This window comes from Pseudopipra pipra, chromosome 28 (genome assembly GCF_036250125.1).
Source record: "Pseudopipra pipra isolate bDixPip1 chromosome 28, bDixPip1.hap1, whole genome shotgun sequence".
Taxonomy (NCBI): Eukaryota; Metazoa; Chordata; class Aves; order Passeriformes; family Pipridae; genus Pseudopipra; species Pseudopipra pipra.
This window is the reverse complement of record NC_087576.1, coordinates 405-8,052: the sequence shown is the minus strand read 5'-3', so window position 1 is coordinate 8,052 and position 7,648 is coordinate 405. Positions and strand designations below refer to the sequence as shown.

Sequence of the window (7,648 nt, the reverse complement as noted above, 5' to 3'; positions counted from 1 at the left end):
GCGATGAAGCTTATGGAAAAAAAGACCAAAGGCCTCGAGGTGAGTACATTCTACTGAGTTCTGCTTTTCTGGGATCGGTTTGGGAAAATCACGTGAAATTCTAAAAAGCTTCTCTCCGTGTTTTCTAGTTGTTTTTTCAGCCTTGGTCTAAGTTTCATGTAGAAAAGGGCATAGAATTATTAGAACAGACAAACTAGGCTTTCTCAGGAGAGATGGAAGAAAAGTCAGCTGATTGCAGTTCTGCTTTTCTTGTCTTCCCTTCGACTGTCATTTTCTCTCCCCTGCTGTTCAAATAGGCAGCAATTAATTGCTCTGCTGAAGAGTTTGCTGTACTAAGTGTCTGTCAAATTGATGCCTTCAACTCAAGATAGCACCTGCTCCTTAGTTACAAAAAGTTCCTCACAGGAAATTTTCAGGCGTGCCCATAAATCTCCTTGCTGTTTGTTTGGGAGAACAGGGTTTTCTCGTCTGTAACAGAATAGTCGTGGCATTTGCTATGGAATGCTGGTGGCAATCTAGTCAGAAGAGGACCCCGTGCTTCACTAATTTTCCCTTTTTGCTGTTGGGGGTGACTTCTTCCCAGGGATGTTCTTCTTGACCCCCCGGGGCAAACGGAGGTGTCAGCGTCAGGAGCCATCCTAACTGAGGCCCTGGTAGGTAAGTGCTTTTTGTGTGACTGGACGGTGAAGCTGTCTGTGGGAATGACCTGGCTATTGCTCAGTGTAGTCCTAATTAAGGTGTCTTTTACTCCGTGTTCCCAGGCTCCCTCTTTCCCTTCGGTCGCCGTGGACACTGTGCCGGACGCCTCTGGCAGGACTAACCCCGGGTCTTTTATGTCCAGCGTGCTGTGCTGTGTGTGCCTGCAGGTCAGAAAAGCTGGGAGTGCAGTCCTTCTGCTTTGGTTGCTGTGTCTCTTTGGGAGTTCTTTCGGAGGGCAATGAGAGAGCAATTTGGTTTGAAGGGGACCTTTAAAGGGCACCCTGTCTTCCGTAGGCAGGGGCACCTTCCACTCTCATCCCCGGTTGGATGCTGCAAGTCCCATCCAGCCTGGCCTGGAACACTTGCAGGGATCCAGGGGCAGCCTCGGCTTTCCTGTGCGGTGTGCTCTAATAGCTCTCCACTGGCATCAGGAAAAATGTTGTCAGCACCTTTTGTGCGACGATGGTAAGCGGGACCCGGGTGAAAATTGCCTTCTCTGAGGTGCAGAGGGAAATAATTCTCTTTTGAAGTCAAATGTATTCAGATTTGCACGAGTCTTGTCTGCCTTCTGTTTGAATTGCTTTCTCTTCTCGGCAGTTATTTGAAATTAAACTTTTATTTTGTGTCTCCCCCCCAGTATCCTGTCCAAGACAAAGCTACCTTTCTTTCCTCGTGGGAATGGACCGGCCGGGCTTTGGCAATCTGGCCCCTCGAAAGACTAAAGTGACCTCTTCCAGCAGGGGAAGACTGAAGCAAGGGGTGCCAGGAAGAACTGGAGTCTCTGGAGAATAAAAGCTGGAAGCGTGCCCCCGAAAATCCCCAGCCCCGGGTGGTCAGTGGTCTGACTTGCACGGACCGGTGGCCTTGGCCAGGAGCGGTCCTGTGGGAAGCGCCTTTGCCCAGCCTGTAATTTTAATTTCCCTTGGATGCTTGGCAAAGCCCCCCTGGGTGAGCCCCGGTGCCTGGCAGGAGCAGAGCGGGCTTCCAGGGAGGCATTCACCCGGTCAGCGTCAGGAACCATCCTAACTGAGGCCTCGGTGAGTGCTTTTTGTGTGACTGGACGGTGAAGCTGTGTGAATGACCTGGCTGGTGCTCGGTGTACTCCTAATTAAAGTGTCTTTTACTCCGTATTCCCAGGCTTTCTCTTTCCCTTCGGTTGCCGTGTGTGTGCCGGACACCTCTGGCAGGACTAACCCCGTGGCTTTTATGTCCAACGTGCTGTATGCCTGCAGGTAAGAAAAGCTGGGAGTGCAGTCCCTCTGCTTTGGTTGCTGTGTCTCTTTGGTAGTGATTTTGGAGGGGAATCCCAGAACGATTTGGTTTGAAGGGGACCTTTAAAGGCCACCCTGTCTTCCGTGGGCAGGGACACCTTCCGCTCTCATCCCCGGTTGGATGCTCCCAGTCCCATCCAGCCTGGCCTGGAACACTTGCAGGGATGGGGCAGGCTCAGCTTCCGTGTGCAGTGTGCTCTAATATCTCTCCACTGGCATCAGGAAAAATGTTGTCAGCGTGTTTTTGCTGGACGATGGTAAGCAGGACCCGGGTGAAAATGATATTCTCTTAGGTGCAGAGGGAAATAATTCTCCTTTGAAGTCAAATGTATTCAGATTTGCACGAGTCTTGTTTGCCTTATGTTTGAATTGCTTTCTATTTTAGGCAGTTGTTTTAAATTAAACTTTTTATTTTGTGTCTTCCCCCCAGTATCCTGTCCAAGACAAAGCTACCTTTCCTCGTGGGAATGGACTGGCCGGGCTTTGGCAATCTGGCCCCTCGAAAGACTAAAGTGACCTCTTCCAGCAGGGGAAGACTGAAGCAAGGGGTGCCAGGAAGAACTGGAGTCTCTGGAGAATAAAAGCTGGAAGCGTGCCCCCGAAAATCCCCAGCCCCGGGTGGTGAGTGGTCTGACTTGCACGGACCGGTGGCCTTGGCCAGGAGCGGTCCTGTGGGAAGCGCCTTTGCCCAGGCTGTAATTTTAATTTCCCTTGGATGCTTGGCAAAGCCCCCCTGGGTGAGCCCCGGTGCCTGGCAGGAAGCAGAGCGGGCTTCCAGGGAGGCATTCACCCGGTCAGCGTCAGGAACCATCCTAACTGAGGCCTCGGTGAGTGCTTTTTGTATGACTGGACAGTGAAGCTGTCTGTGTGAATGACCTGGCTGGTGCTCGGTGTACTCCTAATTAAGGTGTCTTTTACTCCGTGTTCCCAGGCTCCCTCTTTCCATTCGGTCGCCGTGGGTGTGCCGGACGCCTCTGGCAGGACTAACCCCGTGGCTTTTATGTCCAACGTGCTGTGCTGTGTGTGCCTGCAGGTAAGAAAAGCTGGGAGTGCAGTCCCTCTGCTTTGATTACTGTGTCTCTTGGGTAGTGATTTTGGAGGGGAATCCCAGAACGATTTGGTTTGAAGGGGACCTTCAAAGGCCACCCTGCCTTCCGTGGGCAGGGACACCTTCCCCTCTCATCCCCGGTTGCTCTGAGTCCCCTCCAGCCTGGCCTGGAACACTTGCAGGATCCAGGGGCAGGCTCAGCTTCCCTGTGCAGTGTGCTCTAATATCTCTCCACTGGCATCCTGAAAAATGTTGTCAGTGTGTTTTGTTGGACGACGCTAGGCAGGACCTGGGTGAAAAGGACATTCTCTGGGTGCTGGGAGAAGGAGGACTTGTGCGGGCCCCTCCAGAGACAGCGGGAACGGGAGCGTGCTGCGAGAAGGAAAATTCCAGGGGGTGGGTGCCGAGAAATTTGTCCTTCCCTCGCCCTGTGCTCTGCACTTAGCAATGGGTCAAGTGCAGAAGTTTCCTGGGGACCCTGGAAAATGAGGCCGGGTCTGCTAAGAAAAGTGGGGCCAAAGGAGCAGGACCTGGGTCTGCGAGCGTGGGAGAAACAAGGGCCGGGTCATCCTCTGCCTCCGGAGGGAGGGCAGCAGGAAAGGCCACGGACTAAAGCACTGAAGTGCCGTTCCCCAGGGAGCCCCTGCCCAGCACTGAACTTGCTTGTGCACTTGCTGTCCCTTTCCGAGCGGAGCCGAAGCGTCGGGTGCGGGTGCCGGGGGGATGGAGCTGCCAAGGACAAACTGGGAGGGGGTTTGCGAAGGAAGGGGGTAGAAGGAGCTCTGACGTGCTTTTTTTACTTCTTCATCCCACAGAATTGCCACGAGAGGAAATACCTCAGAGGGGCTTCCCTCCAGATAAGCCCTGAATGTGCCAGGAGGTTTCAGCCGGGAGAAAGGAGCTGTGGAAGAACAGCAGCCTAAAAATAGCCAGCGGGGATCATCAGGTTTTCCAGCCAAGAAAAACCAGGAGGGAGATGAGGGAATCGGGTTCCAATTCCTAAAGATTTGGTGGGTGTAGGAATGATTTGTGTGTGTTTTCCAGTCCCTTTTGATTCCTGGGATGATTTTAAAATGATGGCTAAATTGGAGATGTTGTTTTTGAGAGGAAATGATGCCAAATAAATGCTGAGTTTGGGGTCATTTTTTGGGGTCAGTTTTGGGTCATTGTTTGGGGTGATTTGGGTCGGTTTTGGGTCAGGTTTTGGGTGCAGTTTTGGTAGCTTTTGGGGTGATTTGGGTCGGTTTTGGGTCAATTTTTGGGGAGCACTGGGTGTTACTGGGGGTTGTTGGGGAGCACTGGGTGTTTACTGGGGAGCACTGGGTGTTACTGGGGGTTGTTGGGGAGCACTGGGTGTTACTGGGGTGCACTGGGGAGCACTGGGTGTTACTGAGGGTTGTTGGGGAGCACTGGGTGTTACTGGGAGCACTGGGAGAGAAGCTGAAAAATAAAGAGAATAAAAAATAAACGAAATAAAAAAGGAAATATAAAAAACAAAAGAAAATTAAAAAAAAAGGCAAAAAACCTAAAAAGGAAATAAAATGAAAATGAAATAAAAAAAAAAAAAAAAAAGAACCCCCTTCTTGGGCACCCCGTTTCCTCTCCTCCCCCCCCTTCCCCCGAACCGTAAATTGCGGGGTCATCACCCCAAAAAATGTGAGAAGGGGACCCGAAAATGTGGGTGGGGGAACCCCAGGGAGCCGAAAAAGTGGAGGGGGAGCCGCAGTAAGAAAGCGAAGCCGGGCGGTCGGGCGGCGGGGTGGGGGGGGGGAAGCCGAGGTGGCGACGCCGGCGCATGCGCAGTCGTTGGCAAGACGCCGGCGATCACGTGGTAAGTAAGGGCAGGCAGGAGCGGGACCGGCGGCGCATGCGCAGTGGCTCTCGTGCCGGTGCAGCGCTCCCTGCTCGAGTTAAGGGCCGGTTCCGGCGGCAGGGCGGGACTGGCGGTCTCCCGTCTCTCCCGGGGTGTGTGTGGGGGGAATAACATGAAGATTTTTTTGGGGGTGAAAGCGCAGAAATTAGCGAGGAGGGACGCCAATTTGGGTAAACTCGGTCACCGGAAGTAGAGAGCGACCGGAAGTCCTCCAAGGCCCCGGCGCGGAAGTCCGCCAAGCCCACAGTAAAGATGGCGCCGCCAGGACCGGAACGACCACACTAAAGATGGCGGCCCCTGCCCGGAAGTCCGCCAAGCCCACAGTAAAGATGGCGCCGCCAGGACCGGAAACGACCACACTAAAGATGGCGGCCCCGGCCCGGAAGTTCGCCCCGACACCACACTCTAGATGGCGCCGCCAGGACCGGAACTTAGCCGAGGCCACACTAAAGATGGCGGCGAGACGCCCCCTCGCCTCAGAGAGGCGTCTATCCTGTTGCCCGACCTCCGCCGCGACCCGGACCCCCGCCCCGTGCCCGCAGCGCCGTCTCGCCGCGCCGCTTCCCGCTGTGGGGACGGGGCGGGGCGCTCGGCGGCGCCGGGCGCGGGCGGCAGGTTCGTGGGCGGCGGCAGGCACCGGCGAGGGCAGCCCCCTCTCGGCGCCGCGCGCGCGGCGCTCCGCCCGCCCGCCCGCCCGCCTCGTTTCGCTCCGCTCCGCTCCCCTCCCGCCCCCGCTCCCCCCCCCCCGTCCCCTCCGCTCTCGCTCCCGCCGTGCCCTGGAGATGCTGTCGGAGCTGCGCCGCCGCCTTTCCCCCCTCCCCCCCCAGGAAGCGACCCACGGCGCCAGATCCCACGGAGATCGTCCCCGGGGTAAGCTGGGCGCGGCCGCTCTTCTGCCTCTCCCGCGGCCATCGGCGACTGCAGGCAGGGGAAGCGACAGGCAAGTTCTCGCCTCTGCGGAGAAACTTGCACCTGCGTGCCGCCGCAGGCCGGGTTCGGATGTGCCCTGGCATTGCACACGCACCACACCCCCCCGCGGGAGGGTGTGCGCTGCCTCGGGGCCCCTGTCTGTGCTGCCGGAGAGAGAAATCCTTTGGGAAGCTGGGGTGGAAACAGCAACTCTGTGAACTGCTCAGCTTTTCCTAGGGAAGGGCAGGTTTTAGGGAAGAAAGGCCCGTACGCGCGAAAGGCGCCGCGGGTCTCGCCAAGGCGGGGGGGGGGGGGGGGCGCGCGGCTGCAGTGCCGCGCGCGGCTGCAGTGCCGCTCCCGGCCGTGTCCGCCAGGCGGCGACTGTGAGGCAGGGCCCGGCGCTCGGGGGCGCTCTCGCAAGCGACGCCCCGGGAAAGCGGCGGGGTTTGGGCGCTGCCGGCCTTCCCCCGCAGTGCCCGGGCTGGCCCGGCGCCTGGCAAAACCTCTGAGGGAAAAGGCAAGCAACAACTGCGCTTCTTCTGCCCTTTCTTTAGCCAGGGACTGGAACACGGACAAAATCAAGGGGCTCTTTTGACCTGTGCCGCAGGCTCTGAGCATTTTTCAGCCTTCCTTCGCAGGGCATTCTCACCCTCTGAAAAGCTGAAAGGCTTTAACATCTGGAGACGCGCCTGCAGCTGTGCAAATTAATGTAGTTTCTTTTAGGAAAGGAAGGGGAAGTTTTCCTGTTGTGAGCCTAAATACCGAGTCTGCTCTGCTTTTTCCATCAGGCGATGAAGCTTATGGAAAAAAAGACCAAAGGCCTCGAGGTGAGTACATTCTACTGAGTTCTGCTTTTCTGGATCGGTTTGGGAAAATCACGTGAAATTCTAAAAAGCTTCTCTCCGTGTTTTCTAGTTGTTTTTTCAGCCTTGGTCTAAGTTTCATGTAGAAAAGGGCATAGAATTATTAGAACAGACAAACTAGGCTTTCTCAGGAGAGATGGAAGAAAAGTCAGCTGATTGCAGTTCTGCTTTTCTTGTCTTCCTTCGACTGTCATTTTCTCTCCCCTGCTGTTCAAATAGGCAGCAATTAATTGCTCTGCTGAAGAGTTTGCTGTACTAAGTGTCTGTCAAATTGATGCCTTCAACTCAAGATAGCACCTGCTCCTTAGTTACAAAAAGTTCCTCACAGGAAATTTTCAGGCGTGCCCATAAATCTCCTTGCTGTTTGTTTGGGAGAACAGGGTTTTCTCGTCTGTAACAGAATAGTCGTGGCATTTGCTATGGAATGCTGGTGGCAATCTAGTCAGAAGAGGACCCCGTGCTTCACTAATTTTCCCTTTTTGCTGTTGGGGGTGACTTCTTCCCAGGGATGTTCTTCTTGACCCCCCGGGGCAAACGGAGGTGTCAGCGTCAGAGCCATCCTAACTGAGGGCCCCGGTAGGTGAGTGCTTTTTGTGTGACTGGACGGTGAAGCTGTCTGTGGGAATGACCTGGCTATTGCTCAGTGTAGTCCTAATTAAGGTGTCTTTTACTCCGTGTTCCCAGGCTCCCTCTTTCCCTTCGGTCGCCGTGGACACTGTGCCGGACGCCTCTGGCAGGACTAACCCCGGGGCTTTTATGTCCAGCGTGCTGTGCTGTGTGTGCCTGCAGGTCAGAAAAGCTGGGAGTGCAGTCCTTCTGCTTTGGTTGCTGTGTCTCTTTGGGAGTTCTTTCGGAGGGCAATGAGAGAGCAATTTGGTTTGAAGGGGACCTTTAAAGGGCACCCTGTCTTCCGTAGGCAGGGGCACCTTCCCCTCTCATCCCCGGTTGGATGCTGCAAGTCCCATCCAGCCTGGCCTGGAACACT

The 7,648-nt window shown here is 55.4% G+C and overlaps 2 long non-coding RNA genes across 2 annotated transcripts; both read left to right on the top strand.

Annotated features, from left to right (window-relative positions):
• Positions 1 to 223: 223 nt before the first annotated feature.
• On the top strand, positions 224 to 2,735 carry LOC135403749 (uncharacterized). Its single transcript, XR_010425483.1, has 3 exons — positions 224 to 657; positions 762 to 866; positions 2,401 to 2,735. It is a non-coding gene; the product is annotated as an uncharacterized LOC135403749 (long non-coding RNA).
• Positions 2,736 to 5,646: 2,911 nt separating this feature from the next.
• Positions 5,647 to 7,217, top strand: LOC135403751 (uncharacterized). The gene is made up of 3 exons (XR_010425484.1): positions 5,647 to 5,761; positions 6,589 to 6,627; positions 7,170 to 7,217. It is a non-coding gene; the product is annotated as an uncharacterized LOC135403751 (long non-coding RNA).
• Positions 7,218 to 7,648: the final 431 nt, after the last annotated feature.